At 46.9% G+C, this 27853-nt stretch overlaps 31 non-coding genes and 32 pseudogenes across 31 annotated transcripts; all 63 read left to right on the top strand.

Moving 5' to 3' along the window:
• Positions 1 to 347: 347 nt before the first annotated feature.
• On the top strand, positions 348 to 462 carry LOC144465574 (U5 spliceosomal RNA). The gene has a single exon (XR_013492705.1). It is a non-coding gene; the product is annotated as a U5 spliceosomal RNA (small nuclear RNA).
• Positions 463 to 603: 141 nt separating this feature from the next.
• LOC144465936 (U2 spliceosomal RNA) lies at positions 604 to 784 on the top strand (annotated as a pseudogene).
• Positions 785 to 1229: 445 nt separating this feature from the next.
• On the top strand, positions 1230 to 1343 carry LOC144465923 (U5 spliceosomal RNA). Its single transcript, XR_013493001.1, has one exon. It is a non-coding gene; the product is annotated as a U5 spliceosomal RNA (small nuclear RNA).
• Positions 1344 to 1485: 142 nt separating this feature from the next.
• Positions 1486 to 1666, top strand: LOC144465150 (U2 spliceosomal RNA; annotated as a pseudogene).
• Positions 1667 to 2111: 445 nt separating this feature from the next.
• Positions 2112 to 2226, top strand: LOC144465883 (U5 spliceosomal RNA). The gene has a single exon (XR_013492967.1). It is a non-coding gene; the product is annotated as a U5 spliceosomal RNA (small nuclear RNA).
• Positions 2227 to 2367: 141 nt separating this feature from the next.
• LOC144465243 (U2 spliceosomal RNA) lies at positions 2368 to 2548 on the top strand (annotated as a pseudogene).
• A 445-nt stretch (positions 2549 to 2993) lies between these two features.
• LOC144465349 (U5 spliceosomal RNA) lies at positions 2994 to 3108 on the top strand. Its single transcript, XR_013492506.1, has one exon. It is a non-coding gene; the product is annotated as a U5 spliceosomal RNA (small nuclear RNA).
• A 141-nt stretch (positions 3109 to 3249) lies between these two features.
• LOC144466110 (U2 spliceosomal RNA) lies at positions 3250 to 3430 on the top strand (annotated as a pseudogene).
• A 445-nt stretch (positions 3431 to 3875) lies between these two features.
• On the top strand, positions 3876 to 3993 carry LOC144465669 (U5 spliceosomal RNA). The gene has a single exon (XR_013492789.1). It is a non-coding gene; the product is annotated as a U5 spliceosomal RNA (small nuclear RNA).
• A 138-nt stretch (positions 3994 to 4131) lies between these two features.
• LOC144465149 (U2 spliceosomal RNA) lies at positions 4132 to 4312 on the top strand (annotated as a pseudogene).
• Positions 4313 to 4757: 445 nt separating this feature from the next.
• LOC144465850 (U5 spliceosomal RNA) lies at positions 4758 to 4870 on the top strand. The gene has a single exon (XR_013492938.1). It is a non-coding gene; the product is annotated as a U5 spliceosomal RNA (small nuclear RNA).
• A 143-nt stretch (positions 4871 to 5013) lies between these two features.
• On the top strand, positions 5014 to 5194 carry LOC144465250 (U2 spliceosomal RNA; annotated as a pseudogene).
• Positions 5195 to 5639: 445 nt separating this feature from the next.
• LOC144465441 (U5 spliceosomal RNA) lies at positions 5640 to 5752 on the top strand. The gene has a single exon (XR_013492589.1). It is a non-coding gene; the product is annotated as a U5 spliceosomal RNA (small nuclear RNA).
• A 143-nt stretch (positions 5753 to 5895) lies between these two features.
• On the top strand, positions 5896 to 6076 carry LOC144466109 (U2 spliceosomal RNA; annotated as a pseudogene).
• Positions 6077 to 6521: 445 nt separating this feature from the next.
• On the top strand, positions 6522 to 6636 carry LOC144465431 (U5 spliceosomal RNA). The gene has a single exon (XR_013492580.1). It is a non-coding gene; the product is annotated as a U5 spliceosomal RNA (small nuclear RNA).
• A 141-nt stretch (positions 6637 to 6777) lies between these two features.
• Positions 6778 to 6958, top strand: LOC144465925 (U2 spliceosomal RNA; annotated as a pseudogene).
• Positions 6959 to 7403: 445 nt separating this feature from the next.
• Positions 7404 to 7518, top strand: LOC144465686 (U5 spliceosomal RNA). The gene has a single exon (XR_013492804.1). It is a non-coding gene; the product is annotated as a U5 spliceosomal RNA (small nuclear RNA).
• Positions 7519 to 7659: 141 nt separating this feature from the next.
• On the top strand, positions 7660 to 7840 carry LOC144465260 (U2 spliceosomal RNA; annotated as a pseudogene).
• A 445-nt stretch (positions 7841 to 8285) lies between these two features.
• LOC144465932 (U5 spliceosomal RNA) lies at positions 8286 to 8399 on the top strand. Its single transcript, XR_013493009.1, has one exon. It is a non-coding gene; the product is annotated as a U5 spliceosomal RNA (small nuclear RNA).
• Positions 8400 to 8541: 142 nt separating this feature from the next.
• LOC144466108 (U2 spliceosomal RNA) lies at positions 8542 to 8722 on the top strand (annotated as a pseudogene).
• A 445-nt stretch (positions 8723 to 9167) lies between these two features.
• LOC144465647 (U5 spliceosomal RNA) lies at positions 9168 to 9282 on the top strand. Its single transcript, XR_013492771.1, has one exon. It is a non-coding gene; the product is annotated as a U5 spliceosomal RNA (small nuclear RNA).
• Positions 9283 to 9423: 141 nt separating this feature from the next.
• Positions 9424 to 9604, top strand: LOC144465242 (U2 spliceosomal RNA; annotated as a pseudogene).
• A 445-nt stretch (positions 9605 to 10049) lies between these two features.
• On the top strand, positions 10050 to 10164 carry LOC144465682 (U5 spliceosomal RNA). Its single transcript, XR_013492800.1, has one exon. It is a non-coding gene; the product is annotated as a U5 spliceosomal RNA (small nuclear RNA).
• A 141-nt stretch (positions 10165 to 10305) lies between these two features.
• LOC144465282 (U2 spliceosomal RNA) lies at positions 10306 to 10486 on the top strand (annotated as a pseudogene).
• A 445-nt stretch (positions 10487 to 10931) lies between these two features.
• LOC144465931 (U5 spliceosomal RNA) lies at positions 10932 to 11045 on the top strand. Its single transcript, XR_013493008.1, has one exon. It is a non-coding gene; the product is annotated as a U5 spliceosomal RNA (small nuclear RNA).
• A 142-nt stretch (positions 11046 to 11187) lies between these two features.
• Positions 11188 to 11368, top strand: LOC144466107 (U2 spliceosomal RNA; annotated as a pseudogene).
• A 445-nt stretch (positions 11369 to 11813) lies between these two features.
• On the top strand, positions 11814 to 11928 carry LOC144465646 (U5 spliceosomal RNA). Its single transcript, XR_013492770.1, has one exon. It is a non-coding gene; the product is annotated as a U5 spliceosomal RNA (small nuclear RNA).
• A 141-nt stretch (positions 11929 to 12069) lies between these two features.
• LOC144465249 (U2 spliceosomal RNA) lies at positions 12070 to 12250 on the top strand (annotated as a pseudogene).
• Positions 12251 to 12695: 445 nt separating this feature from the next.
• Positions 12696 to 12809, top strand: LOC144465888 (U5 spliceosomal RNA). The gene has a single exon (XR_013492972.1). It is a non-coding gene; the product is annotated as a U5 spliceosomal RNA (small nuclear RNA).
• A 142-nt stretch (positions 12810 to 12951) lies between these two features.
• On the top strand, positions 12952 to 13132 carry LOC144465147 (U2 spliceosomal RNA; annotated as a pseudogene).
• Positions 13133 to 13577: 445 nt separating this feature from the next.
• Positions 13578 to 13690, top strand: LOC144465440 (U5 spliceosomal RNA). The gene has a single exon (XR_013492588.1). It is a non-coding gene; the product is annotated as a U5 spliceosomal RNA (small nuclear RNA).
• A 143-nt stretch (positions 13691 to 13833) lies between these two features.
• Positions 13834 to 14014, top strand: LOC144465914 (U2 spliceosomal RNA; annotated as a pseudogene).
• A 445-nt stretch (positions 14015 to 14459) lies between these two features.
• On the top strand, positions 14460 to 14574 carry LOC144465430 (U5 spliceosomal RNA). Its single transcript, XR_013492579.1, has one exon. It is a non-coding gene; the product is annotated as a U5 spliceosomal RNA (small nuclear RNA).
• A 141-nt stretch (positions 14575 to 14715) lies between these two features.
• On the top strand, positions 14716 to 14896 carry LOC144466106 (U2 spliceosomal RNA; annotated as a pseudogene).
• A 445-nt stretch (positions 14897 to 15341) lies between these two features.
• Positions 15342 to 15456, top strand: LOC144465645 (U5 spliceosomal RNA). The gene has a single exon (XR_013492769.1). It is a non-coding gene; the product is annotated as a U5 spliceosomal RNA (small nuclear RNA).
• Positions 15457 to 15597: 141 nt separating this feature from the next.
• LOC144465241 (U2 spliceosomal RNA) lies at positions 15598 to 15778 on the top strand (annotated as a pseudogene).
• A 445-nt stretch (positions 15779 to 16223) lies between these two features.
• Positions 16224 to 16338, top strand: LOC144465644 (U5 spliceosomal RNA). Its single transcript, XR_013492768.1, has one exon. It is a non-coding gene; the product is annotated as a U5 spliceosomal RNA (small nuclear RNA).
• Positions 16339 to 16479: 141 nt separating this feature from the next.
• Positions 16480 to 16660, top strand: LOC144465146 (U2 spliceosomal RNA; annotated as a pseudogene).
• Positions 16661 to 17105: 445 nt separating this feature from the next.
• LOC144465685 (U5 spliceosomal RNA) lies at positions 17106 to 17220 on the top strand. The gene has a single exon (XR_013492803.1). It is a non-coding gene; the product is annotated as a U5 spliceosomal RNA (small nuclear RNA).
• A 141-nt stretch (positions 17221 to 17361) lies between these two features.
• Positions 17362 to 17542, top strand: LOC144466105 (U2 spliceosomal RNA; annotated as a pseudogene).
• Positions 17543 to 17987: 445 nt separating this feature from the next.
• Positions 17988 to 18102, top strand: LOC144465643 (U5 spliceosomal RNA). Its single transcript, XR_013492767.1, has one exon. It is a non-coding gene; the product is annotated as a U5 spliceosomal RNA (small nuclear RNA).
• A 141-nt stretch (positions 18103 to 18243) lies between these two features.
• Positions 18244 to 18424, top strand: LOC144465145 (U2 spliceosomal RNA; annotated as a pseudogene).
• A 445-nt stretch (positions 18425 to 18869) lies between these two features.
• Positions 18870 to 18982, top strand: LOC144465956 (U5 spliceosomal RNA). The gene has a single exon (XR_013493034.1). It is a non-coding gene; the product is annotated as a U5 spliceosomal RNA (small nuclear RNA).
• Positions 18983 to 19125: 143 nt separating this feature from the next.
• LOC144466133 (U2 spliceosomal RNA) lies at positions 19126 to 19306 on the top strand (annotated as a pseudogene).
• A 445-nt stretch (positions 19307 to 19751) lies between these two features.
• Positions 19752 to 19865, top strand: LOC144465444 (U5 spliceosomal RNA). The gene has a single exon (XR_013492591.1). It is a non-coding gene; the product is annotated as a U5 spliceosomal RNA (small nuclear RNA).
• A 142-nt stretch (positions 19866 to 20007) lies between these two features.
• Positions 20008 to 20188, top strand: LOC144465280 (U2 spliceosomal RNA; annotated as a pseudogene).
• Positions 20189 to 20633: 445 nt separating this feature from the next.
• On the top strand, positions 20634 to 20747 carry LOC144465930 (U5 spliceosomal RNA). The gene has a single exon (XR_013493007.1). It is a non-coding gene; the product is annotated as a U5 spliceosomal RNA (small nuclear RNA).
• A 142-nt stretch (positions 20748 to 20889) lies between these two features.
• LOC144466104 (U2 spliceosomal RNA) lies at positions 20890 to 21070 on the top strand (annotated as a pseudogene).
• A 445-nt stretch (positions 21071 to 21515) lies between these two features.
• On the top strand, positions 21516 to 21630 carry LOC144465641 (U5 spliceosomal RNA). The gene has a single exon (XR_013492766.1). It is a non-coding gene; the product is annotated as a U5 spliceosomal RNA (small nuclear RNA).
• A 141-nt stretch (positions 21631 to 21771) lies between these two features.
• LOC144465240 (U2 spliceosomal RNA) lies at positions 21772 to 21952 on the top strand (annotated as a pseudogene).
• A 445-nt stretch (positions 21953 to 22397) lies between these two features.
• Positions 22398 to 22512, top strand: LOC144465640 (U5 spliceosomal RNA). The gene has a single exon (XR_013492765.1). It is a non-coding gene; the product is annotated as a U5 spliceosomal RNA (small nuclear RNA).
• Positions 22513 to 22653: 141 nt separating this feature from the next.
• Positions 22654 to 22834, top strand: LOC144465144 (U2 spliceosomal RNA; annotated as a pseudogene).
• A 445-nt stretch (positions 22835 to 23279) lies between these two features.
• Positions 23280 to 23392, top strand: LOC144465955 (U5 spliceosomal RNA). The gene has a single exon (XR_013493033.1). It is a non-coding gene; the product is annotated as a U5 spliceosomal RNA (small nuclear RNA).
• A 143-nt stretch (positions 23393 to 23535) lies between these two features.
• On the top strand, positions 23536 to 23716 carry LOC144466444 (U2 spliceosomal RNA; annotated as a pseudogene).
• Positions 23717 to 24161: 445 nt separating this feature from the next.
• Positions 24162 to 24275, top strand: LOC144465443 (U5 spliceosomal RNA). Its single transcript, XR_013492590.1, has one exon. It is a non-coding gene; the product is annotated as a U5 spliceosomal RNA (small nuclear RNA).
• A 142-nt stretch (positions 24276 to 24417) lies between these two features.
• Positions 24418 to 24598, top strand: LOC144466122 (U2 spliceosomal RNA; annotated as a pseudogene).
• A 445-nt stretch (positions 24599 to 25043) lies between these two features.
• On the top strand, positions 25044 to 25152 carry LOC144466049 (U5 spliceosomal RNA; annotated as a pseudogene).
• Positions 25153 to 25296: 144 nt separating this feature from the next.
• LOC144465770 (U2 spliceosomal RNA) lies at positions 25297 to 25477 on the top strand (annotated as a pseudogene).
• A 445-nt stretch (positions 25478 to 25922) lies between these two features.
• Positions 25923 to 26035, top strand: LOC144465872 (U5 spliceosomal RNA). The gene has a single exon (XR_013492957.1). It is a non-coding gene; the product is annotated as a U5 spliceosomal RNA (small nuclear RNA).
• A 143-nt stretch (positions 26036 to 26178) lies between these two features.
• LOC144466433 (U2 spliceosomal RNA) lies at positions 26179 to 26359 on the top strand (annotated as a pseudogene).
• Positions 26360 to 26804: 445 nt separating this feature from the next.
• Positions 26805 to 26915, top strand: LOC144466030 (U5 spliceosomal RNA). Its single transcript, XR_013493074.1, has one exon. It is a non-coding gene; the product is annotated as a U5 spliceosomal RNA (small nuclear RNA).
• A 142-nt stretch (positions 26916 to 27057) lies between these two features.
• On the top strand, positions 27058 to 27238 carry LOC144465370 (U2 spliceosomal RNA; annotated as a pseudogene).
• A 445-nt stretch (positions 27239 to 27683) lies between these two features.
• Positions 27684 to 27796, top strand: LOC144465926 (U5 spliceosomal RNA). Its single transcript, XR_013493003.1, has one exon. It is a non-coding gene; the product is annotated as a U5 spliceosomal RNA (small nuclear RNA).
• The last annotated feature ends 57 nt before the right edge of the window (positions 27797 to 27853 follow it).

The following is a 27853-nucleotide window of genomic DNA, read 5'->3' as shown; positions in this document are numbered from 1 at the left end:
CTTCATGGCCTGGCGTTGTGGCAAAATAGGCTCTGTTGACTCCTCATCACCCATGTCCCTTGGCGAACCTCATTGGGCTCCCAGTCTCAAATGGCTGTAAAACATGACAACTGGAGTAAAAGCCAATCAACAGCAAAATGAAGTCTCAAAAAATACAGCGAGATTTGCACTTTTAATTGGCAGAAAAACACAGGACAGAGAGGAAATATTGCCACGGTGATATTGTGGGCAGGGGTAGGGGAATGGGTGTGGCCTGGGATTTGGATCGCGGGGCAAGTCAGGCGTACCATGAGTGTTTTGACTGGGACGACTAGGGTCTTTGGCTGTTCTTCATCAAAGGGCTGTACTTACTCTGGTTACTTTTCATAACGCACAAGTCTTTCGCCTTTTACTAAAGACTTCCGTGGAAAGCAACACCAATGAGTTGAAGCTATTTTTGGCAGGCTTTGCCATTTGGCTTAGCCTTGTGCTTTTGTGAAGATCAGAAAAGCCATTTTAAGCCTGAGCTAGATTTAGGTGTTTGATGCCCAGTGAAAAGTATTGCACTGTGACAAGTGACACTTGTGCCTGAAGATTGCGTTGGGCAGCTAACGGTTGGGCCACATCACTTTTCGGCCTTTTGGCTGTAGTAAATGTTCTCATCAGTTTAATATCTGATATGTCCTCAATAAGACGACAACATTAAACATATGTTTTTTGTGTCGGGGGCTGAAAAAGGGGCTTGCTCCGTTCACTCCACGCATCGACCCAGTATTGCAGCGCCGCTGGAAATGGCGCACCCTTCTCCTGCCTTGTGGACAACCAAATATCAACGCAAACGGAGCGGCCCATTGCTCAAATTGCCATTGGACTGAGAAACAAATGAGTCCCACTGGATGCTGTCTTCATGGCCTGGCGTGGTGGCAAAATAGGCTCTGTTGACTCCTCATCACCCATGTCCCTTGGCGAACCTCATTGGGCTCCCAGTCTCAAATGGCTGTAAAACATGACAACTGGAGTAAAAGCCAATCAACAGCAAAATGAAGTCTCAAAAAATACAGCGAGATTTGCACTTTTAATTGGCAGAAAAACACAGGACAGAGAGGAAATATTGCCACGGTGATATTGTGGGCAGGGGTAGGGGAATGGGTGTGGCCTGGGATTTGGATCGCGGGGCAAGTCAGGCGTACCGTGAGTGTTTTGACTGGGACGACTAGGGTCTTTGGCTGTTCTTCATCAAAGGGCTGTACTTACTCTGGTTTCTTTTCATAACGCACAAGTCTTTTGCCGTTTACTAAAGACTTCCGTGGAAAGGAACACCAATGCGTTGAAGCTATTTTTGGCAGGCTTTGTCGTTTGGCTTAGCCTTGTGCTTTTGTGAAGATCAGAAAAGCCATTTTAAGCCTGAGCTAGATTTAGGTGTTTGATGCCCAGTGAAAAGTATTGCACTGTGACAAGTGACACTTGTGCCTGAAGATTGCGTTGGGCAGCTAACGGTTGGGTCACATCACTTTTCGGCCTTTTGGCTGTAGTAAATGTTCTCATCAGTTTAATATCTGATATGTCCTCAATAAGACGACAGCATTAAACATATGTTTTTTGTGTCGGGGGCTGAAAAAGGGGCTTGCTCCGTTCACTCCACGCATCGACCCGGTATTGCAGCGCCGCTGGAAATGGCGCACCCTTCTCCTGCCTTGTGGACAACCAAATATCAACGCAAACGGAGCGGCCCATTGCTCAAATTGCCATTGGACTGAGAAACAAATGAGTCCCACTGGATGCTGTCTTCATGGCCTGGCGTTGTGGCAAAATAGGCTCTGTTGACTCCTCATCACCCATGTCCCTTGGCGAACCTCATTGGGCTCCCAGTCTCAAATGGCTGTAAAACATGACAACTGGAGTAAAAGCCAATCAACAGCAAAATGAAGTCTCAAAAAATACAGCGAGATTTGCACTTTTAATTGGCAGAAAAACACAGGACAGAGAGGAAATATTGCCACGGTGATATTGTGGGCAGGGGTAGGGGAATGGGTGTGGCCTGGGATTTGGATCGCGGGGCAAGTCAGGCGTACCGTGAGTGTTTTGACTGGGACGACTAGGGTCTTTGGCTGTTCTTCATCAAAGGGCTGTACTTACTCTGGTTTCTTTTCATAACGCACAAGTCTTTCGCCTTTTACTAAAGACTTCTGTGGAAAGCAACACCAATGAGTTGAAGCTATTTTTGGCAGGCTTTGCCGTTTGGCTGAGCCTTGTGCTTTTGTGAAGATCAGAAAAGCCATTTTAAGCCTGAGCTAGATTTAGGTGTTTGATGCCCAGTGAAAAGTATTGCACTGTGACAAGTGACACTTGTGCCTGAAGATTGCGTTGGGCAGCTAACGGTTGGGCCACATCACTTTTCGGCCTTTTGGCTGTAGTAAATGTTCTCATCAGTTTAATATCTGATAGGTCCTCAATAAGACGACAGCATTAAACATATGTTTTTTGTGTCGGGGGCTGAAAAAGGGGCTTGCTCCGTTCACTCCACGCATCGACCCGGTATTGCAGCGCCGCTGGAAATGGCGCACCCTTCTCCTGCCTTGTGGACAACCAAATATCAACGCAAACGGAGCGGCCCATTGCTCAAATTGCCATTGGACTGAGAAACAAATGAGTCCCACTGGATGCTGTCTTCATGGCCTGGCGTTGTGGCAAAATAGGCTCTGTTGACTCCTCATCACCCATGTCCCTTGGCGAACCTCATTGGGCTCCCAGTCTCAAATGGCTGTAAAACATGACAACTGGAGTAAAAGCCAATCAACAGCAAAATGAAGTCTCAAAAAATACAGCGAGATTTGCACTTTTAATTGGCAGAAAAACACAGGACAGAGAGGAAATATTGCCACAGTGATATTGTGGGCAGGGGTAGGGGAATGAGTGTGGCCTGGGATTTGGATCGCGGGGCAAGTCAGGCGTACCGTGAGTGTTTTGACTGGGACGACTAGGGTCTTTGGCTGTTCTTCATCAAAGGGCTGTACTTACTCTGGTTTCTTTTCATAACGCACAAGTCTTTCGCCTTTTACTAAAGACTTCCGTGGAAAGGAACACCAATGAGTTGAAGCTATTTTTGGCAGGCTTTGCCATTTGGCTGAGCCTTGTGCTTTTGTGAAGATCAGAAAAGCCATTTTAAGCCTGAGCTAGATTTAGGTGTTTGATGCCCAGTGAAAAGTATTGCACTGTGACAAGTGACACTTGTGCCTGAAGATTGCGTTGGGCAGCTAACGGTTGGGCCACATCACTTTTCGGCCTTTTGGCTGTAGTAAATGTTCTCATCAGTTTAATATCTGATATGTCCTCAATAAGACGACAACATTAAACATATGTTTTTTGTGTCGGGGGCTGAAAAAGGGGCTTGCTCCGTTCACTCCACGCATCGACCCGGTATTGCAGCGCCGCTGGAAATGGCGCACCCTTCTCCTGCCTTGTGGACAACCAAATATCAACGCAAACGGAGCGGCCCATTGCTCAAATTGCCATTGGACTGAGAAACAAATGAGTCCCACTGGATGCTGTCTTCATGGCCTGGCGTTGTGGCAAAATAGGCTCTGTTGACTCCTCATCACCCATGTCCCTTGGCGAACCTCATTGGGCTCCCAGTCTCAAATGGCTGTAAAACATGACAACTGGAGTAAAAGCCAATCAACAGCAAAATGAAGTCTCAAAAAATACAGCGAGATTTGCACTTTTAATTGGCAGAAAAACACAGGACAGAGAGGAAATATTGCCACAGTGATATTGTGGGCAGGGGTAGGGGAATGGGTGTGGCCTGGGATTTGGATCGCGGGGCAAGTCAGGCGTACCGTGAGTGTTTTGACTGGGACGACTAGGGTCTTTGGCTGTTCTTCATCAAAGGGCTGTACTTACTCTGGTTACTTTTCATAACGCACAAGTCTTTCGCCTTTTACTAAAGACTTCCGTGGAAAGCAACACCAATGAGTTGAAGCTATTTTTGGCAGGCTTTGCCATTTGGTTTAGCCTTGTGCTTTTGTGAAGATCAGAAAATCCATTTTAAGCCTGAGCTAGATTTAGGTGTTTGATGCCCAGTGAAAAGTATTGCACTGTGACAAGTGACACTTGTGCCTGAAGATTGCGTTGGGCAGCTAACGGTTGGGCCACATCACTTTTCGGCCTTTTGGCTGTAGTAAATGTTCTCATCAGTTTAATATCTGATATGTCCTCAATAAGACGACAGCATTAAACATATGTTTTTTGTGTCGGGGGCTGAAAAAGGGGCTTGCTCCGTTCACTCCACGCATCGACCCGGTATTGCAGCGCCGCTGGAAATGGCGCACCCTTCTCCTGCCTTGTGGACAACCAAATATCAACGCAAACGGAGCGGCCCATTGCTCAAATTGCCATTGGACTGAGAAACAAATGAGTCCCACTGGATGCTGTCTTCATGGCCTGGCGTTGTGGCAAAATAGGCTCTGTTGACTCCTCATCACCCATGTCCCTTGGCGAACCTCATTGGGCTCCCAGTCTCAAATGGCTGTAAAACATGACAACTGGAGTAAAAGCCAATCAACAGCAAAATGAAGTCTCAAAAAATACAGCGAGATTTGCACTTTTAATTGGCAGAAAAACACAGGACAGAGAGGAAATATTGCCACGGTGATATTGTGGGCAGGGGTAGGGGAATGGGTGTGGCCTGGGATTTGGATCGCGGGGCAAGTCAGGCGTACCGTGAGTGTTTTGACTGGGACGACTAGGGTCTTTGGCTGTTCTTCATCAAAGGGCTGTACTTACTCTGGTTTCTTTTCATAACGCACAAGTCTTTCGCCTTTTACTAAAGACTTCTGTGGAAAGCAACACCAATGAGTTGAAGCTATTTTTGGCAGGCTTTGAAATTTGGCTGAGCCTTGTGCTTTTGTGAAGATCAGAAAAGCCATTTTAAGCCTGAGCTAGATTTAGGTGTTTGATGCCCAGTGAAAAGTATTGCACTGTGACAAGTGACACTTGTGCCTGAAGATTGCGTTGGGCAGCTAACGGTTGGGCCACATCACTTTTCGGCCTTTTGGCTGTAGTAAATGTTCTCATCAGTTTAATATCTGATATGTTCTCAATAAGACGACAGCATTAAACATATGTTTTTTGTGTCGGGGGCTGAAAAAGGGGCTTGCTCCGTTCACTCCACGCATCGACCCGGTATTGCAGCGCCGCTGGAAATGGCGCACCCTTCTCCTGCCTTGTGGACAACCAAATATCAACGCAAACGGAGCGGCCCATTGCTCAAATTGCCATTGGACTGAGAAACAAATGAGTCCCACTGGATGCTGTCTTCATGGCCTGGCGTTGTGGCAAAATAGGCTCTGTTGACTCCTCATCACCCATGTCCCTTGGCGAACCTCATTGGGCTCCCAGTCTCAAATGGCTGTAAAACATGACAACTGGAGTAAAAGCCAATCAACAGCAAAATGAAGTCTCAAAAAATACAGCGAGATTTGCACTTTTAATTGGCAGGAAAACACAGGACAGAGAGGAAATATTGCCACAGTGATATTGTGGGCAGGGGTAGGGGAATGGGTGTGGCCTGGGATTTGGATCGCGGGGCAAGTCAGGCGTACCGTGAGTGTTTTGACTGGGACGACTAGGGTCTTTGGCTGTTCTTCATCAAAGGGCTGTATTTACTCTGGTTTCTTTTCATAACGCACAAGTCTTTCGCCTTTTACTAAAGACTTCCGTGGAAAGGAACACCAATGAGTTGAAGCTATTTTTGGCAGGCATTGTCATTTGTTTTAGCGTTGTGCTTTTGTGAAGATCAGAAAAGCCATTTTAAGCCTGAGCTAGATTTAGGTGTTTGATGCCCAGTGAAAAGTATTGCACTGTGACAAGTGACACTTGTGCCTGAAGATTGCGTTGGGCAGCTAACGGTTGGGCCACATCACTTTTCGGCCTTTTGGCTGTAGTAAATGTTCTCATCAGTTTAATATCTGATATGTCCTCAATAAGACGACAACATTAAACATATGTTTTTTGTGTCGGGGGCTGAAAAAGGGGCTTGCTCCGTTCACTCCACGCATCGACCCGGTATTGCAGCGCCGCTGGAAATGGCGCACCCTTCTCCTGCCTTGTGGACAACCAAATATCAACGCAAACGGAGCGGCCCATTGCTCAAATTGCCATTGGACTGAGAAACAAATGAGTCCCACTGGATGCTGTCTTCATGGCCTGGCGTTGTGGCAAAATAGGCTCTGTTGACTCCTCATCACCCATGTCCCTTGGCGAACCTCATTGGGCTCCCAGTCTCAAATGGCTGTAAAACATGACAACTGGAGTAAAAGCCAATCAACAGCAAAATGAAGTCTCAAAAAATACAGCGAGATTTGCACTTTTAATTGGCAGAAAAACACAGGACAGAGAGGAAATATTGCCACAGTGATATTGTGGGCAGGGGTAGGGGAATGGGTGTGGCCTGGGATTTGGATCGCGGGGCAAGTCAGGCGTACCGTGAGTGTTTTGACTGGGACGACTAGGGTCTTTGGCTGTTCTTCATCAAAGGGCTGTACTTACTCTGGTTTCTTTTCATAACGCACAAGTCTTTCGCCTTTTACTAAAGACTTCCGTGGAAAGGAACACCAATGAGTTGAAGCTATTTTTGGCAGGCTTTGCCGTTTGGCTGAGCCTTGTGCTTTTGTGAAGATCAGAAAAGCCATTTTAAGCCTGAGCTAGATTTAGGTGTTTGATGCCCAGTGAAAAGTATTGCACTGTGACAAGTGACACTTGTGCCTGAAGATTGCGTTGGGCAGCTAACGGTTGGGCCACATCACTTTTCGGCCTTTTGGCTGTAGTAAATGTTCTCATCAGTTTAATATCTGATATGTCCTCAATAAGACGACAACATTAAACATATGTTTTTTGTGTCGGGGGCTGAAAAAGGGGCTTGCTCCGTTCACTCCACGCATCGACCCAGTATTGCAGCGCCGCTGGAAATGGCGCACCCTTCTCCTGCCTTGTGGACAACCAAATATCAACGCAAACGGAGCGGCCCATTGCTCAAATTGCCATTGGACTGAGAAACAAATGAGTCCCACTGGATGCTGTCTTCAGGGCCTGGCGTTGTGGCAAAATAGGCTCTGTTGACTCCTCATCACCCATGTCCCTTGGCGAACCTCATTGGGCTCCCAGTCTCAAATGGCTGTAAAACATGACAACTGGAGTAAAAGCCAATCAACAGCAAAATGAAGTCTCAAAAAATACAGCGAGATTTGCACTTTTAATTGGCAGAAAAACACAGGACAGAGAGGAAATATTGCCACAGTGATATTGTGGGCAGGGGTAGGGGAATGGGTGTGGCCTGGGATTTGGATCGCGGGGCAAGTCAGGCGTACCGTGAGTGTTTTGACTGGGACGACTAGGGTCTTTGGCTGTTCTTCATCAAAGGGCTGTACTTACTCTGGTTTCTTTTCATAACGCACAAGTCTTTTGCCTTTTACTAAAGACTTCCGTGGAAAGGAACACCAATGCGTTGAAGCTATTTTTGGCAGGCTTTGCCGTTTGGCTGAGCCTTGTGCTTTTGTGAAGATCAGAAAAGCCATTTTAAGCCTGAGCTAGATTTAGGTGTTTGATGCCCAGTGAAAAGTATTGCACTGTGACAAGTGACACTTGTGCCTGAAGATTGCGTTGGGCAGCTAACGGTTGGGCCACATCACTTTTCGGCCTTTTGGCTGTAGTAAATGTTCTCATCAGTTTAATATCTGATATGTCCTCAATAAGACGACAACATTAAACATATGTTTTTTGTGTCGGGGGCTGAAAAAGGGGCTTGCTCCGTTCACTCCACGCATCGACCCATTATTGCAGCGCCGCTGGAAATGGCGCACCCTTCTCCTGCCTTGTGGACAACCAAATATCAACGCAAACGGAGCGGCCCATTGCTCAAATTGCCATTGGACTGAGAAACAAATGAGTCCCACTGGATGCTGTCTTCATGGCCTGGCGTGGTGGCAAAATAGGCTCTGTTGACTCCTCATCACCCATGTCCCTTGGCGAACCTCATTGGGCTCCCAGTCTCAAATGGCTGTAAAACATGACAACTGGAGTAAAAGCCAATCAACAGCAAAATGAAGTCTCAAAAAATACAGCGAGATTTGCACTTTTAATTGGCAGAAAAACACAGGACAGAGAGGAAATATTGCCACGGTGATATTGTGGGCAGGGGTAGGGGAATGGGTGTGGCCTGGGATTTGGATTGCGGGGCAAGTCAGGCGTACCGTGAGTGTTTTGACTGGGACGACTAGGGTCTTTGGCTGTTCTTCATCAAAGGGCTGTACTTACTCTGGTTTCTTTTCATAACGCACAAGTCTTTTGCCTTTTAGTAAAGACTTCCGTGGAAAGGAACACCAATGCGTTGAAGCTATTTTTGGCAGGCTTTGTCATTTGGCTTAGCCTTGTGCTTTTGTGAAGATCAGAAAAGCCATTTTAAGCCTGAGCTAGATTTAGGTGTTTGATGCCCAGTGAAAAGTATTGCACTGTGACAAGTGACACTTGTGCCTGAAGATTGCGTTGGGCAGCTAACGGTTGGGCCACATCACTTTTCGGCCTTTTGGCTGTAGTAAATGTTCTCATCAGTTTAATATCTGATATGTCCTCAATAAGACGACAACATTAAACATATGTTTTTTGTGTCGGGGGCTGAAAAAGGGGCTTGCTCCGTTCACTCCACGCATCGACCCGGTATTGCAGCGCCGCTGGAAATGGCGCACCCTTCTCCTGCCTTGTGGACAACCAAATATCAACGCAAACGGAGCGGCCCATTGCTCAAATTGCCATTGGACTGAGAAACAAATGAGTCCCACTGGATGCTGTCTTCATGGCCTGGCGTTGTGGCAAAATAGGCTCTGTTGACTCCTCATCACCCATGTCCCTTGGCGAACCTCATTGGGCTCCCAGTCTCAAATGGCTGTAAAACATGACAACTGGAGTAAAAGCCAATCAACAGCAAAATGAAGTCTCAAAAAATACAGCGAGATTTGCACTTTTAATTGGCAGAAAAACACAGGACAGAGAGGAAATATTGCCACAGTGATATTGTGGGCAGGGGTAGGGGAATGGGTGTGGCCTGGGATTTGGATCGCGGGGCAAGTCAGGCGTACCATGAGTGTTTTGACTGGGACGACTAGGGTCTTTGGCTGTTCTTCATCAAAGGGCTGTACTTACTCTGGTTTCTTTTCATAACGCACAAGTCTTTCGCCTTTTACTAAAGACTTCCGTGGAAAGCAACACCAATGAGTTGAAGCTATTTTTGGCAGGCTTTGCCGTTTGGCTGAGCCTTGTGCTTTTGTGAAGATCAGAAAAGCCATTTTAAGCCTGAGCTAGATTTAGGTGTTTGATGCCCAGTGAAAAGTATTGCACTGTGACAAGTGACACTTGTGCCTGAAGATTGCGTTGGGCAGCTAACGGTTGGGCCACATCACTTTTCGGCCTTTTGGCTGTAGTAAATGTTCTCATCAGTTTAATATCTGATATGTCCTCAATAAGACGACAGCATTAAACATATGTTTTTTGTGTCGGGGGCTGAAAAAGGGGCTTGCTCCGTTCACTCCACGCATCGACCTGGTATTGCAGCGCCGCTGGAAATGGCGCACCCTTCTCCTGCCTTGTGGACAACCAAATATCAACGCAAACGGAGCGGCCCATTGCTCAAATTGCCATTGGACTGAGAAACAAATGAGTCCCACTGGATGCTGTCTTCATGGCCTGGCGTTGTGGCAAAATAGGCTCTGTTGACTCCTCATCACCCATGTCCCTTGGCGAACCTCATTGGGCTCCCAGTCTCAAATGGCTGTAAAACATGACAACTGGAGTAAAAGCCAATCAACAGCAAAATGAAGTCTCAAAAAATACAGCGAGATTTGCACTTTTAATTGGCAGAAAAACACAGGACAGAGAGGAAATATTGCCACGGTGATATTGTGGGCAGGGGTAGGGGAATGGGTGTGGCCTGGGATTTGGATCGCGGGGCAAGTCAGGCGTACCATGAGTGTTTTGACTGGGACGACTAGGGTCTTTGGCTGTTCTTCATCAAAGGGCTGTACTTACTCTGGTTTCTTTTCATAACGCACAAGTCTTTCGCCTTTTACTAAAGACTTCCGTGGAAAGGAACACCAATGCGTTGAAGCTATTTTTGGCAGGCTTTGCCGTTTGGCTGAGCCTTGTGCTTTTGTGAAGATCAGAAAAGCCATTTTAAGCCTGAGCTAGATTTAGGTGTTTGATGCCCAGTGAAAAGTATTGCACTGTGACAAGTGACACTTGTGCCTGAAGATTGCGTTGGGCAGCTAACGGTTGGGCCACATCACTTTTCGGCCTTTTGGCTGTAGTAAATGTTCTCATCAGTTTAATATCTGATATGTCCTCAATAAGACGACAACATTAAACATATGTTTTTTGTGTCGGGGGCTGAAAAAGGGGCTTGCTCCGTTCACTCCACGCATCGACCCGTTATTGCAGCGCCGCTGGAAATGGCGCACCCTTCTCCTGCCTTGTGGACAACCAAATATCAACGCAAACGGAGCGGCCCATTGCTCAAATTGCCATTGGACTGAGAAACAAATGAGTCCCACTGGATGCTGTCTTCATGGCCTGGCGTGGTGGCAAAATAGGCTCTGTTGACTCCTCATCACCCATGTCCCTTGGCGAACCTCATTGGGCTCCCAGTCTCAAATGGCTGTAAAACATGACAACTGGAGTAAAAGCCAATCAACAGCAAAATGAAGTCTCAAAAAATACAGCGAGATTTGCACTTTTAATTGGCAGAAAAACACAGGACAGAGAGGAAATATTGCCACGGTGATATTGTGGGCAGGGGTAGGGGAATGGGTGTGGCCTGGGATTTGGATCGCGGGGCAAGTCAGGCGTACCGTGAGTGTTTTGACTGGGACGACTAGGGTCTTTGGCTGTTCTTCATCAAAGGGCTGTACTTACTCTGGTTTCTTTTCATAACGCACAAGTCTTTTGCCTTTTAGTAAAGACTTCCGTGGAAAGGAACACCAATGCGTTGAAGCTATTTTTGGCAGGCTTTGTCATTTGGCTTAGCCTTGTGCTTTTGTGAAGATCAGAAAAGCCATTTTAAGCCTGAGCTAGATTTAGGTGTTTGATGCCCAGTGAAAAGTATTGCACTGTGACAAGTGACACTTGTGCCTGAAGATTGCGTTGGGCAGCTAACGGTTGGGCCACATCACTTTTCGGCCTTTTGGCTGTAGTAAATGTTCTCATCAGTTTAATATCTGATATGTCCTCAATAAGACGACAACATTAAACATATGTTTTTTGTGTCGGGGGCTGAAAAAGGGGCTTGCTCCGTTCACTCCACGCATCGACCCGGTATTGCAGCGCCGCTGGAAATGGCGCACCCTTCTCCTGCCTTGTGGACAACCAAATATCAACGCAAACGGAGCGGCCCATTGCTCAAATTGCCATTGGACTGAGAAACAAATGAGTCCCACTGGATGCTGTCTTCATGGCCTGGCGTTGTGGCAAAATAGGCTCTGTTGACTCCTCATCACCCATGTCCCTTGGCGAACCTCATTGGGCTCCCAGTCTCAAATGGCTGTAAAACATGACAACTGGAGTAAAAGCCAATCAACAGCAAAATGAAGTCTCAAAAAATACAGCGAGATTTGCACTTTTAATTGGCAGAAAAACACAGGACAGAGAGGAAATATTGCCACAGTGATATTGTGGGCAGGGGTAGGGGAATGGGTGTGGCCTGGGATTTGGATCGCGGGGCAAGTCAGGCGTACCATGAGTGTTTTGACTGGGACGACTAGGGTCTTTGGCTGTTCTTCATCAAAGGGCTGTACTTACTCTGGTTTCTTTTCATAACGCACAAGTCTTTCGCCTTTTACTAAAGACTTCCGTGGAAAGCAACACCAATGAGTTGAAGCTATTTTTGGCAGGCTTTGCCGTTTGGCTGAGCCTTGTGCTTTTGTGAAGATCAGAAAAGCCATTTTAAGCCTGAGCTAGATTTAGGTGTTTGATGCCCAGTGAAAAGTATTGCACTGTGACAAGTGACACTTGTGCCTGAAGATTGCGTTGGGCAGCTAACGGTTGGGCCACATCACTTTTCGGCCTTTTGGCTGTAGTAAATGTTCTCATCAGTTTAATATCTGATATGTTCTCAATAAGACGACAGCATTAAACATATGTTTTTTGTGTCGGGGGCTGAAAAAGGGGCTTGCTCCGTTCACTCCACGCATCGACCCGGTATTGCAGCGCCGCTGGAAATGGCGCACCCTTCTCCTGCCTTGTGGACAACCAAATATCAACGCAAACGGAGCGGCCCATTGCTCAAATTGCCATTGGACTGAGAAACAAATGAGTCCCACTGGATGCTGTCTTCATGGCCTGGCGTTGTGGCAAAATAGGCTCTGTTGACTCCTCATCACCCATGTCCCTTGGCGAACCTCATTGGGCTCCCAGTCTCAAATGGCTGTAAAACATGACAACTGGAGTAAAAGCCAATCAACAGCAAAATGAAGTCTCAAAAAATACATCGAGATTTGCACTTTTAATTGGCAGGAAAACACAGGACAGAGAGGAAATATTGCCACAGTGATATTGTGGGCAGGGGTAGGGGAATGGGTGTGGCCTGGGATTTGGATCGCGGGGCAAGTCAGGCGTACCGTGAGTGTTTTGACTGGGACGACTAGGGTCTTTGGCTGTTCTTCATCAAAGGGCTGTACTTACTCTGGTTTCTTTTCATAACGCACAAGTCTTTTGCCTTTTACTAAAGACTTCTGTGGAAAGGAACACCAATGCGTTGAAGCTATTTTTGGCAGGCTTTGTCATTTGGCTTAGCCTTGTGCTTTTGTGAAGATCAGAAAAGCCATTTTAAGCCTGAGCTAGATTTAGGTGTTTGATGCCCAGTGAAAAGTATTGCACTGTGACAAGTGACACTTGTGCCTGAAGATTGCGTTGGGCAGCTAACGGTTGGGCCACATCACTTTTCGGCCTTTTGGCTGTAGTAAATGTTCTCATCAGTTTAATATCTGATATGTCCTCAATAAGACGACAGCATTAAACATATGTTTTTTGTGTCGGGGGCTGAAAAAGGGGCTTGCTCCGTTCACTCCACGCATCGACCCGGTATTGCAGCGCCGCTGGAAATGGCGCACCCTTCTCCTGCCTTGTGGACAACCAAATATCAACGCAAACGGAGCGGCCCATTGCTCAAATTGCCATTGGACTGAGAAACAAATGAGTCCCACTGGATGCTGTCTTCATGGCCTGGCGTTGTGGCAAAATAGGCTCTGTTGACTCCTCATCACCCATGTCCCTTGGCGAACCTCATTGGGCTCCCAGTCTCAAATGGCTGTAAAACATGACAACTGGAGTAAAAGCCAATCAACAGCAAAATGAAGTCTCAAAAAATACAGCGAGATTTGCACTTTTAATTGGCAGAAAAACACAGGACAGAGAGGAAATATTGCCACGGTGATATTGTGGGCAGGGGTAGGGGAATGGGTGTGGCCTGGGATTTGGATTGCGGGGCAAGTCAGGCGTACCGTGAGTGTTTTGACTGGGACGACTAGGGTCTTTGGCTGTTCTTCATCAAAGGGCTGTATTTACTCTGGTTTCTTTTCATAACGCACAAGTCTTTCGCCTTTTACTAAAGACTTCCGTGGAAAGGAACACCAATGAGTTGAAGCTATTTTTGGCAGGCATTGTCATTTGTTTTAGCGTTGTGCTTTTGTGAAGATCAGAAAAGCCATTTTAAGCCTGAGCTAGATTTAGGTGTTTGATGCCCAGTGAAAAGTATTGCACTGTGACAAGTGACACTTGTGCCTGAAGATTGCGTTGGGCAGCTAACGGTTGGGCCACATCACTTTTCGGCCTTTTGGCTGTAGTAAATGTTCTCATCAGTTTAATATCTGATATGTCCTCAATAAGACGACAACATTAAACATATGTTTTTTGTGTCGGGGGCTGAAAAAGGGGCTTGCTCCGTTCACTCCACGCATCGACCCAGTATTGCAGCGCCGCTGGAAATGGCGCACCCTTCTCCTGCCTTGTGGACAACCAAATATCAACGCAAACGGAGCGGCCCATTGCTCAAATTGCCATTGGACTGAGAAACAAATGAGTCCCACTGGATGCTGTCTTCATGGCCTGGCGTTGTGGCAAAATAGGCTCTGTTGACTCCTCATCACCCATGTCCCTTGGCGAACCTCATTGGGCTCCCAGTCTCAAATGGCTGTAAAACATGACAACTGGAGTAAAAGCCAATCAACAGCAAAATGAAGTCTCAAAAAATACAGCGAGATTTGCACTTTTAATTGGCAGAAAAACACAGGACAGAGAGGAAATATTGCCACAGTGATATTGTGGGCAGGGGTAGGGGAATGGGTGTGGCCTGGGATTTGGATCGCGGGGCAAGTCAGGCGTACCGTGAGTGTTTTGACTGGGACGACTAGGTTCTTTGGCTGTTCTTCATCAAAGGGCTGTACTTACTCTGGTTTCTTTTCATAACGCACAAGTCTTTCGCCTTTTACTAAAGACTTCCGTGGAAAGGAACACCAATGAGTTGAAGCTATTTTTGGCAGGCTTTGCCGTTTGGCTGAGCCTTGTGCTTTTGTGAAGATCAGAAAAGCCATTTTAAGCCTGAGCTAGATTTAGGTGTTTGATGCCCAGTGAAAAGTATTGCACTGTGACAAGTGACACTTGTGCCTGAAGATTGCGTTGGGCAGCTAACGGTTGGGCCACATCACTTTTCGGCCTTTTGGCTGTAGTAAATGTTCTCATCAGTTTAATATCTGATATGTCCTCAATAAGACGACAACATTAAACATATGTTTTTTGTGTCGGGGGCTGAAAAAGGGGCTTGCTCCGTTCACTCCACGCATCGACCCGGTATTGCAGCGCCGCTGGAAATGGCGCACCCTTCTCCTGCCTTGTGGACAACCAAATATCAACGCAAACGGAGCGGCCCATTGCTCAAATTGCCATTGGACTGAGAAACAAATGAGTCCCACTGGATGCTGTCTTCATGGCCTGGCGTTGTGGCAAAATAGGCTCTGTTGACTCCTCATCACCCATGTCCCTTGGCGAACCTCATTGGGCTCCCAGTCTCAAATGGCTGTAAAACATGACAACTGGAGTAAAAGCCAATCAACAGCAAAATGAAGTCTCAAAAAATACAGCGAGATTTGCACTTTTAATTGGCAGAAAAACACAGGACAGAGAGGAAATATTGCCACAGTGATATTGTGGGCAGGGGTAGGGGAATGGGTGTGGCCTGGGATTTGGATCGCGGGGCAAGTCAGGCGTACCATGAGTGTTTTGACTGGGACGACTAGGGTCTTTGGCTGTTCTTCATCAAAGGGCTGTACTTACTCTGGTTTCTTTTCATAACGCACAAGTCTTTCGCCTTTTACTAAAGACTTCCGTGGAAAGCAACACCAATGAGTTGAAGCTATTTTTGGCAGGCTTTGCCGTTTGGCTGAGCCTTGTGCTTTTGTGAAGATCAGAAAAGCCATTTTAAGCCTGAGCTAGATTTAGGTGTTTGATGCCCAGTGAAAAGTATTGCACTGTGACAAGTGACACTTGTGCCTGAAGATTGCGTTGGGCAGCTAACGGTTGGGCCACATCACTTTTCGGCCTTTTGGCTGTAGTAAATGTTCTCATCAGTTTAATATCTGATATGTCCTCAATAAGACGACAGCATTAAACATATGTTTTTTGTGTCGGGGGCTGAAAAAGGGGCTTGCTCCGTTCACTCCACGCATCGACCTGGTATTGCAGCGCCGCTGGAAATGGCGCACCCTTCTCCTGCCTTGTGGACAACCAAATATCAACGCAAACGGAGCGGCCCATTGCTCAAATTGCCATTGGACTGAGAAACAAATGAGTCCCACTGGATGCTGTCTTCATGGCCTGGCGTTGTGGCAAAATAGGCTCTGTTGACTCCTCATCACCCATGTCCCTTGGCGAACCTCATTGGGCTCCCAGTCTCAAATGGCTGTAAAACATGACAACTGGAGTAAAAGCCAATCAACAGCAAAATGAAGTCTCAAAAAATACAGCGAGATTTGCACTTTTAATTGGCAGAAAAACACAGGACAGAGAGGAAATATTGCCACGGTGATATTGTGGGCAGGGGTAGGGGAATGGGTGTGGCCTGGGATTTGGATCGCGGGGCAAGTCAGGCGTACCATGAGTGTTTTGACTGGGACGACTAGGGTCTTTGGCTGTTCTTCATCAAAGGGCTGTACTTACTCTGGTTTCTTTTCATAACGCACAAGTCTTTCGCCTTTTACTAAAGACTTCCGTGGAAAGCAACACCAATGAGTTGAAGCTATTTTTGGCAGGCTTTGCCGTTTGGCTGAGCCTTGTGCTTTTGTGAAGATCAGAAAAGCCATTTTAAGCCTGAGCTAGATTTAGGTGTTTGATGCCCAGTGAAAAGTATTGCACTGTGACAAGTGACACTTGTGCCTGAAGATTGCGTTGGGCAGCTAACGGTTGGGCCACATCACTTTTCGGCCTTTTGGCTGTAGTAAATGTTCTCATCAGTTTAATATCTGATATGTCCTCAATAAGACGACAGCATTAAACATATGTTTTTTGTGTCGGGGGCTGAAAAAGGGGCTTGCTCCGTTCACTCCACGCATCGACCCGGTATTGCAGCGCCGCTGGAAATGGCGCACCCTTCTCCTGCCTTGTGGACAACCAAATATCAACGCAAACGGAGCGGCCCATTGCTCAAATTGCCATTGGACTGAGAAACAAATGAGTCCCACTGGATGCTGTCTTCATGGCCTGGCGTTGTGGCAAAATAGGCTCTGTTGACTCCTCATCACCCATGTCCCTTGGCGAACCTCATTGGGCTCCCAGTCTCAAATGGCTGTAAAACATGACAACTGGAGTAAAAGCCAATCAACAGCAAAATGAAGTCTCAAAAAATACAGCGAGATTTGCACTTTTAATTGGCAGAAAAACACAGGACAGAGAGGAAATATTGCCACAGTGATATTGTGGGCAGGGGTAGGGGAATGGGTGTGGCCTGGGATTTGGATCGCGGGGCAAGTCAGGCGTACCGTGAGTGTTTTGACTGGGACGACTAGGGTCTTTGGCTGTTCTTCATCAAAGGGCTGTACTTACTCTGGTTTCTTTTCATAACGCACAAGTCTTTTGCCTTTTACTAAAGACTTCCGTGGAAAGGAACACCAATGCGTTGAAGCTATTTTTGGCAGGCTTTGCCGTTTGGCTGAGCCTTGTGCTTTTGTGAAGATCAGAAAAGCCATTTTAAGCCTGAGCTAGATTTAGGTGTTTGATGCCCAGTGAAAAGTATTGCACTGTGACAAGTGACACTTGTGCCTGAAGATTGCGTTGGGCAGCTAACGGTTGGGCCACATCACTTTTCGGCCTTTTGGCTGTAGTAAATGTTCTCATCAGTTTAATATCTGATATGTCCTCAATAAGACGACAACATTAAACATATGTTTTTTGTGTCGGGGGCTGAAAAAGGGGCTTGCTCCGTTCACTCCACGCATCGACCCGGTATTGCAGCGCCGCTGGAAATGGCGCACCCTTCTCCTGCCTTGTGGACAACCAAATATCAACGCAAACGGAGCGGCCCATTGCTCAAATTGCCATTGGACTGAGAAACAAATGAGTCCCACTGGATGCTGTCTTCATGGCCTGGCGTTGTGGCAAAATAGGCTCTGTTGACTCCTCATCACCCATGTCCCTTGGCGAACCTCATTGGGCTCCCAGTCTCAAATGGCTGTAAAACATGACAACTGGAGTAAAAGCCAATCAACAGCAAAATGAAGTCTCAAAAAATACAGCGAGATTTGCACTTTTAATTGGCAGAAAAACACAGGACAGAGAGGAAATATTGCCACGGTGATATTGTGGGCAGGGGTAGGGGAATGGGTGTGGCCTGGGATTTGGATCGCGGGGCAAGTCAGGCATACCATGAGTGTTTTGACTGGGACGACTAGGGTCTTTGGCTGTTCTTCATCAAAGGGCTGTACTTACTCTGGTTTCTTTTCATAACGCACAAGTCTTTCGCCTTTTACTAAAGACTTCCGTGGAAAGCAACACCAATGAGTTGAAGCTATTTTTGGCAGGCTTTGCCGTTTGGCTGAGCCTTGTGCTTTTGTGAAGATCAGAAAAGCCATTTTAAGCCTGAGCTAGATTTAGGTGTTTGATGCCCAGTGAAAAGTATTGCACTGTGACAAGTGACACTTGTGCCTGAAGATTGCGTTGGGCAGCTAACGGTTGGGCCACATCACTTTTCGGCCTTTTGGCTGTAGTAAATGTTCTCATCAGTTTAATATCTGATATGTCCTCAATAAGACGACAGCATTAAACATATGTTTTTTGTGTCGGGGGCTGAAAAAGGGGCTTGCTCCGTTCACTCCACGCATCGACCCGGTATTGCAGCGCCGCTGGAAATGGCGCACCCTTCTCCTGCCTTGTGGACAACCAAATATCAACGCAAACGGAGCGGCCCATTGCTCAAATTGCCATTGGACTGAGAAACAAATGAGTCCCACTGGATGCTGTCTTCATGGCCTGGCGTTGTGGCAAAATAGGCTCTGTTGACTCCTCATCACCCATGTCCCTTGGCGAACCTCATTGGGCTCCCAGTCTCAAATGGCTGTAAAACATGACAACTGGAGTAAAAGCCAATCAACAGCAAAATGAAGTCTCAAAAAATACAGCGAGATTTGCACTTTTAATTGGCAGAAAAACACAGGACAGAGAGGAAATATTGCCACAGTGATATTGTGGGCAGGGGTAGGGGAATGGGTGTGGCCTGGGATTTGGATCGCGGGGCAAGTCAGGCGTACCGTGAGTGTTTTGACTGGGACGACTAGGGTCTTTGGCTGTTCTTCATCAAAGGGCTGTACTTACTCTGGTTTCTTTTCATAACGCACAAGTCTTTCGCCTTTTACTAAAAACTTCTGTGGAAAGGAACACCAATGCGTTGAAGCTATTTTTGGCAGGCTTTGCCGTTTAGCTGAGCCTTGTGCTTTTGTGAAGATCAGAAAAGCCATTTTAAGCCTGAGCTAGATTTAGGTGTTTGATGCCCAGTGAAAAGTATTGCACTGTGACAAGTGACACTTGTGCCTGAAGATTGCGTTGGGCAGCTAACGGTTGGGCCACATCACTTTTCGGCCTTTTGGCTGTAGTATCTGTTCTCATCAGTTTAATATCTGATATGTCCTCAATAAGACGACAACATTAAACATATGTTTTTTGTGTCGGGGGCTGAAAAAGGGGCTTGCTCCGTTCACTCCACGCATCGACCCGGTATTGCAGCGCCGCTGGAAATGGCGCACCCTTCTCCTGCCTTGTGGACAACCAAATATCAACGCAAACGGAGCGGCCCATTGCTCAAATTGCCATTGGACTGAGAAACAAATGAGTCCCACTGGATGCTGTCTTCATGGCCTGGCGTTGTGGCAAAATAGGCTCTGTTGACTCCTCATCACCCATGTCCCTTGGCGAACCTCATTGGGCTCCCAGTCTCAAATGGCTGTAAAACATGACAACTGGAGTAAAAGCCAATCAACAGCAAAATGAAGTCTCAAAAAATACAGCGAGATTTGCACTTTTAATTGGCAGAAAAACACAGGACAGAGAGGAAATATTGCCACGGTGATATTGTGGGCAGGGGTAGGGGAATGGGTGTGGCCTGGGATTTGGATCGCGGGGCAAGTCAGGCGTACCATGAGTGTTTTGACTGGGACGACTAGGGTCTTTGGCTGTTCTTCATCAAAGGGCTGTACTTACTCTGGTTTCTTTTCATAACGCACAAGTCTTTCGCCTTTTACTAAAGACTTCCGTGGAAAGGAACACCAATGAGTTGAAGCTATTTTTGGCAAGCATTGTCAATTGGCTTAGCCTTGTGCTTTTGTGAAGATCAGAAAAGCCATTTTAAGCCTGAGCTAGATTTAGGTGTTTGATGCCCAGTGAAAAGTATTGCACTGTGACAAGTGACACTTGTGCCTGAAGATTGCGTTGGGCAGCTAACGGTTGGGCCACATCACTTTTCGGCCTTTTGGCTGTAGTAAATGTTCTCATCAGTTTAATATCTGATATGTCCTCAATAAGACGACAACATTAAACATATGTTTTTTGTGTCGGGGGCTGAAAAAGGGGCTTGCTCCGTTCACTCCACGCATCGACCCGTTATTGCAGCGCCGCTGGAAATGGCGCACCCTTCTCCTGCCTTGTGGACAACCAAATATCAACGCAAACGGAGCGGCCCATTGCTCAAATTGCCATTGGACTGAGAAACAAATGAGTCCCACTGGATGCTGTCTTCATGGCCTGGCGTTGTGGCAAAATAGGCTCTGTTGACTCCTCATCACCCATGTCCCTTGGCGAACCTCATTGGGCTCCCAGTCTCAAATGGCTGTAAAACATGACAACTGGAGTAAAAGCCAATCAACAGCAAAATGAAGTCTCAAAAAATACAGCGAGATTTGCACTTTTAATTGGCAGAAAAACACAGGACAGAGAGGAAATATTGCCACGGTGATATTGTGGGCAGGGGTAGGGGAATGGGTGTGGCCTGGGATTTGGATCGCGGGGCAAGTCAGGCGTACCGTGAGTGTTTTGACTGGGACGACTAGGGTCTTTGGCTGTTCTTCATCAAAGGGCTGTACTTACTCTGGTTTCTTTTCATAACGCACAAGTCTTTTGCCTTTTAGTAAAGACTTCCGTGGAAAGGAACACCAATGCGTTGAAGCTATTTTTGGCAGGCTTTGTCATTTGGCTTAGCCTTGTGCTTTTGTGAAGATCAGAAAAGCCATTTTAAGCCTGAGCTAGATTTAGGTGTTTGATGCCCAGTGAAAAGTATTGCACTGTGACAAGTGACACTTGTGCCTGAAGATTGCGTTGGGCAGCTAACGGTTGGGCCACATCACTTTTCGGCCTTTTGGCTGTAGTAAATGTTCTCATCAGTTTAATATCTGATATGTCCTCAATAAGACGACAACATTAAACATATGTTTTTTGTGTCGGGGGCTGAAAAAGGGGCTTGCTCCGTTCACTCCACGCATCGACCCGGTATTGCAGCGCCGCTGGAAATGGCGCACCCTTCTCCTGCCTTGTGGACAACCAAATATCAACGCAAACGGAGCGGCCCATTGCTCAAATTGCCATTGGACTGAGAAACAAATGAGTCCCACTGGATGCTGTCTTCATGGCCTGGCGTTGTGGCAAAATAGGCTCTGTTGACTCCTCATCACCCATGTCCCTTGGCGAACCTCATTGGGCTCCCAGTCTCAAATGGCTGTAAAACATGACAACTGGAGTAAAAGCCAATCAACAGCAAAATGAAGTCTCAAAAAATACAGCGAGATTTGCACTTTTAATTGGCAGAAAAACACAGGACAGAGAGGAAATATTGCCACAGTGATATTGTGGGCAGGGGTAGGGGAATGGGTGTGGCCTGGGATTTGGATCGCGGGGCAAGTCAGGCGTACCATGAGTGTTTTGACTGGGACGACTAGGGTCTTTGGCTGTTCTTCATCAAAGGGCTGTACTTACTCTGGTTTCTTTTCATAACGCACAAGTCTTTCGCCTTTTACTAAAGACTTCCGTGGAAAGCAACACCAATGAGTTGAAGCTATTTTTGGCAGGCTTTGCCGTTTGGCTGAGCCTTGTGCTTTTGTGAAGATCAGAAAAGCCATTTTAAGCCTGAGCTAGATTTAGGTGTTTGATGCCCAGTGAAAAGTATTGCACTGTGACAAGTGACACTTGTGCCTGAAGATTGCGTTGGGCAGCTAACGGTTGGGCCACATCACTTTTCGGCCTTTTGGCTGTAGTAAATGTTCTCATCAGTTTAATATCTGATATGTCCTCAATAAGACGACAGCATTAAACATATGTTTTTTGTGTCGGGGGCTGAAAAAGGGGCTTGCTCCGTTCACTCCACGCATCGACCTGGTATTGCAGCGCCGCTGGAAATGGCGCACCCTTCTCCTGCCTTGTGGACAACCAAATATCAACGCAAACGGAGCGGCCCATTGCTCAAATTGCCATTGGACTGAGAAACAAATGAGTCCCACTGGATGCTGTCTTCATGGCCTGGCGTTGTGGCAAAATAGGCTCTGTTGACTCCTCATCACCCATGTCCCTTGGCGAACCTCATTGGGCTCCCAGTCTCAAATGGCTGTAAAACATGACAACTGGAGTAAAAGCCAATCAACAGCAAAATGAAGTCTCAAAAAATACAGCGAGATTTGCACTTTTAATTGGCAGAAAAACACAGGACAGAGAGGAAATATTGCCACGGTGATATTGTGGGCAGGGGTAGGGGAATGGGTGTGGCCTGGGATTTGGATCGCGGGGCAAGTCAGGCGTACCATGAGTGTTTTGACTGGGACGACTAGGGTCTTTGGCTGTTCTTCATCAAAGGGCTGTACTTACTCTGGTTTCTTTTCATAACGCACAAGTCTTTCGCCTTTTACTAAAGACTTCCGTGGAAAGCAACACCAATGAGTTGAAGCTATTTTTGGCAGGCTTTGCCGTTTGGCTGAGCCTTGTGCTTTTGTGAAGATCAGAAAAGCCATTTTAAGCCTGAGCTAGATTTAGGTGTTTGATGCCCAGTGAAAAGTATTGCACTGTGACAAGTGACACTTGTGCCTGAAGATTGCGTTGGGCAGCTAACGGTTGGGCCACATCACTTTTCGGCCTTTTGGCTGTAGTAAATGTTCTCATCAGTTTAATATCTGATATGTCCTCAATAAGACGACAGCATTAAACATATGTTTTTTGTGTCGGGGGCTGAAAAAGGGGCTTGCTCCGTTCACTCCACGCATCGACCCGGTATTGCAGCGCCGCTGGAAATGGCGCACCCTTCTCCTGCCTTGTGGACAACCAAATATCAACGCAAACGGAGCGGCCCATTGCTCAAATTGCCATTGGACTGAGAAACAAATGAGTCCCACTGGATGCTGTCTTCATGGCCTGGCGTTGTGGCAAAATAGGCTCTGTTGACTCCTCATCACCCATGTCCCTTGGCGAACCTCATTGGGCTCCCAGTCTCAAATGGCTGTAAAACATGACAACTGGAGTAAAAGCCAATCAACAGCAAAATGAAGTCTCAAAAAATACAGCGAGATTTGCACTTTTAATTGGCAGAAAAACACAGGACAGAGAGGAAATATTGCCACAGTGATATTGTGGGCAGGGGTAGGGGAATGGGTGTGGCCTGGGATTTGGATCGCGGGGCAAGTCAGGCGTACCGTGAGTGTTTTGACTGGGACGACTAGGGTCTTTGGCTGTTCTTCATCAAAGGGCTGTACTTACTCTGGTTTCTTTTCATAACGCACAAGTCTTTCGCCTTTTACTAAAAACTTCTGTGGAAAGGAACACCAATGCGTTGAAGCTATTTTTGGCAGGCTTTGCCGTTTAGCTGAGCCTTGTGCTTTTGTGAAGATCAGAAAAGCCATTTTAAGCCTGAGCTAGATTTAGGTGTTTGATGCCCAGTGAAAAGTATTGCACTGTGACAAGTGACACTTGTGCCTGAAGATTGCGTTGGGCAGCTAACGGTTGGGCCACATCACTTTTCAGCCTTTTGGCTGTAGTATCTGTTCTCATCAGTTTAATATCTGATATGTCCTCAATAAGACGACAACATTAAACATATGTTTTTTGTGTCGGGGGCTGAAAAAGGGGCTTGCTCCGTTCACTCCACGCATCGACCCGGTATTGCAGCGCCGCTGGAAATGGCGCACCCTTCTCCTGCCTTGTGGACAACCAAATATCAACGCAAACGGAGCGGCCCATTGCTCAAATTGCCATTGGACTGAGAAACAAATGAGTCCCACTGGATGCTGTCTTCATGGCCTGGCGTTGTGGCAAAATAGGCTCTGTTGACTCCTCATCACCCATGTCCCTTGGCGAACCTCATTGGGCTCCCAGTCTCAAATGGCTGTAAAACATGACAACTGGAGTAAAAGCCAATCAACAGCAAAATGAAGTCTCAAAAAATACAGCGAGATTTGCACTTTTAATTGGCAGAAAAACACAGGACAGAGAGGAAATATTGCCACGGTGATATTGTGGGCAGGGGTAGGGGAATGGGTGTGGCCTGGGATTTGGATCGCGGGGCAAGTCAGGCGTACCATGAGTGTTTTGACTGGGACGACTAGGGTCTTTGGCTGTTCTTCATCAAAGGGCTGTACTTACTCTGGTTTCTTTTCATAACGCACAAGTCTTTCGCCTTTTACTAAAGACTTCCGTGGAAAGGAACACCAATGAGTTGAAGCTATTTTTGGCAAGCATTGTCAATTGGCTTAGCCTTGTGCTTTTGTGAAGATCAGAAAAGCCATTTTAAGCCTGAGCTAGATTTAGGTGTTTGATGCCCAGTGAAAAGTATTGCACTGTGACAAGTGACACTTGTGCCTGAAGATTGCGTTGGGCAGCTAACGGTTGGGCCACATCACTTTTCGGCCTTTTGGCTGTAGTATCTGTTCTCATCAGTTTAATATCTGATATGTCCTCAATAAGACGACAACATTAAACATATGTTTTTTGTGTCGGGGGCTGAAAAAGGGGCTTGCTCCGTTCACTCCACGCATCGACCCGGTATTGCAGCGCCGCTGGAAATGGCGCACCCTTCTCCTGCCTTGTGGACAACCAAATGTCAACGCAAACGGAGCGGCCCATTGCTCAAATTGCCATTGGACTGAGAAACAAATGAGTCCCACTGGATGCTGTCTTCATGGCCTGGCGTTGTGGCAAAATAGGCTCTGTTGACTCCTCATCACCCATGTCCCTTGGCGAACCTCATTGAGCTCCCAGTCTCAAATGGCTGTAAAACATGACAACTGGAGTAAAAGCCAATCAACAGCAAAATGAAGTCTCAAAAAATACAGCGAGATTTGCACTTTTAATTGGCAGAAAAACACAGGACAGAGAGGAAATATTGCCACGGTGATATTGTGGGCAGGGGTAGGGGAATGGGTGTGGCCTGGGATTTGGATCGCGGGGCAAGTCAGGCGTACCATGAGTGTTTTGACTGGGACGACTAGGGTCTCTGGCTGTTCTTCATCAAAGGGCTGTACTTACTCTGGTTTCTTTTCAAAATCAAGTCTTTCGCCTTTTACTAAAGCCTTCCGTGGAAAGGAACACCAATGCGTTGAAGCTATTTTTGGCAGGCATTGTCATTTGGCTTAGCCTTGTGCTTTTGTGAAGATCAGAAAAGCCATTTTAAGCCTGAGCTAGATTTAGGTGTTTGATGCCCAGTGAAAAGTATTGCACTGTGACAAGTGACACTTGTGCCTGAAGATTGCGTTGGGCAGCTAACGGTTGGGCCACATCACTTTTTGGCCTTTTGGCTGTAGTATCTGTTCTCATCAGTTTAATATCTGATATGTTCTCAATAAGACGACAGCATTAAACATATGTTTTTTGTGTCGGGGGCTGAAAAAGGGGCTTGCTCCGTTCACTCCACGCATCGACCCGGTATTGCAGCGCCGCTGGAAATGGCGCACCCTTCTCCTGCCTTGTGGACAACCAAATATCAACGCAAACGGAGCGGCCCATTGCTCAAATTGCCATTGGACTGAGAAACAAATGAGTCCCACTGGATGCTGTCTTCATGGCCTGGCGTTGTGGCAAAATAGGCTCTGTTGACTCCTCATCACCCATGTCCCTTGGCGAACCTCATTGGGCTCCCAGTCTCAAATGGCTGTAAAACATGACAACTGGAGTAAAAGCCAATCAACAGCAAAATGAAGTCTCAAAAAATACAGCGAGATTTGCACTTTTAATTGGCAGAAAAACACAGGACAGAGAGGAAATATTGCCACAGTGATATTGTGGGCAGGGGTAGGGGAATGCGTGTGGCCTGGGATTTGGATCGCGGGGCAAGTCAGGCGTACCGTGAGTGTTTTGACTGGGACGACTAGGGTCTTTGGCTGTTCTTCATCAAAGGGCTGTACTTACTCTGGTTTCTTTTCATAACGCACAAGTCTTTCGCCTTTTACTAAAGACTTCTGTGGAAAGGAACACCAATGCGTTGAAGCTATTTTTGGCAGGCTTTGCCGTTTAGCTGAGCCTTGTGCTTTTGTGAAGATCAGAAAAGCCATTTTAAGCCTGAGCTAGATTTAGGTGTTTGATGCCCAGTGAAAAGTATTGCACTGTGACAAGTGACACTTGTGCCTGAAGATTGCGTTGGGCAGCTAACGGTTGGGCCACATCACTTTTCAGCCTTTTGGCTGTAGTATCTGTTCTCATCAGTTTAATATCTGATATGTCCTCAATAAGACGACAACATTAAACATATGTTTTTTGTGTCGGGGGCTGAAAAAGGGGCTTGCTCCGTTCACTCCACGCATCGACCCGGTATTGCAGCGCCGCTGGAAATGGCGCACCCTTCTCCTGCCTTGTGGACAACCAAATATCAACGCAAACGGAGCGGCCCATTGCTCAAATTGCCATTGGACTGAGAAACAAATGAGTCCCACTGGATGCTGTCTTCATGGCCTGGCGTTGTGGCAAAATAGGCTCTGTTGACTCCTCATCACCCATGTCCCTTGGCGAACCTCATTGGGCTCCCAGTCTCAAATGGCTGTAAAACATGACAACTGGAGTAAAAGCCAATCAACAGCAAAATGAAGTCTCAAAAAATACAGCGAGATTTGCACTTTTAATTGGCAGAAAAACACAGGACAGAGAGGAAATATTGCCACGGTGATATTGTGGGCAGGGGTAGGGGAATGGGTGTGGCCTGGGATTTGGATCGCGGGGCAAGTCAGGCGTACCATGAGTGTTTTGACTGGGACGACTAGGGTCTTTGGCTGTTCTTCATCAAAGGGCTGTACTTACTCTGGTTTCTTTTCAAAATCAAGTCTTTCGCCTTTTACGAAAGACTTCCGTGGAAAGGAACACCAATGAGTTGAAGCTATTTTTGGCAGGCTTTGTCATTTGGCTTAGCCTTGTGCTTTTGTGAAGATCAGAAAAGCCATTTTAAGCCTGAGCTAGATTTAGGTGTTTGATGCCCAGTGAAAAGTATTGCACTGTGACAAGTGACACTTGTGCCTGAAGATTGCGTTGGGCAGCTAATGGTTGGGCCACATCACTTTTCGGCCTTTTGGCTGTAGTATCTGTTCTCATCAGTTTAATATCTGATATGTCCTCAATAAGACGACAGCATTAAACATATGTTTTTTGTGTCGGGGGCTGAAAAAGGGGCTTGCTCCGTTCACTCCACGCATCGACCCGGTATTGCAGCGCCGCTGGAAATGGCGCACCCTTCTCCTGCCTTGTGGACAACCAAATATCAACGCAAACGGAGCGGCCCATTGCTCAAATTGCCATTGGACTGAGAAACAAATGAGTCCCACTGGATGCTGTCTTCATGGCCTGGCGTTGTGGCAAAATAGGCTCTGTTGACTCCTCATCACCCATGTCCCTTGGCGAACCTCATTGGGCTCCCAGTCTCAAATGGCTGTAAAACATGACAACTGGAGTAAAAGCCAATCAACAGCAAAATGAAGTCTCAAAAAATACAGCGAGATTTGCACTTTTAATTGGCAGAAAAACACAGGACAGAGAGGAAATATTGCCACAGTGATATTGTGGGCAGGGGTAGGGGAATGGGTGTGGCCTGGGATTTGGATCGCGGGGCAAGTCAGGCGTACCGTGAGTGTTTTGACTGGGACGACTAGGGTCTTTGGCTGTTCTTCATCAAAGGGCTGTACTTTCTCTGGTTTCTTTTCATAACGCACAAGTCTTTCGCCTTTTACTAAAGACTTCTGTGGAAAGGAACACCAATGCGTTGAAGCTATTTTTGGCAGGCTTTGCCGTTTAGCTGAGCCTTGTGCTTTTGTGAAGATCAGAAAAGCCATTTTAAGCCTGAGCTAGATTTAGG

The sequence above is a fragment of the Epinephelus lanceolatus genome, chromosome 12 (genome assembly GCF_041903045.1).
Source record: "Epinephelus lanceolatus isolate andai-2023 chromosome 12, ASM4190304v1, whole genome shotgun sequence".
NCBI lineage: Eukaryota > Metazoa > Chordata > Actinopteri > Perciformes > Serranidae > Epinephelus > Epinephelus lanceolatus.
This window is presented reverse-complemented; position numbering and strand designations above follow the sequence as displayed.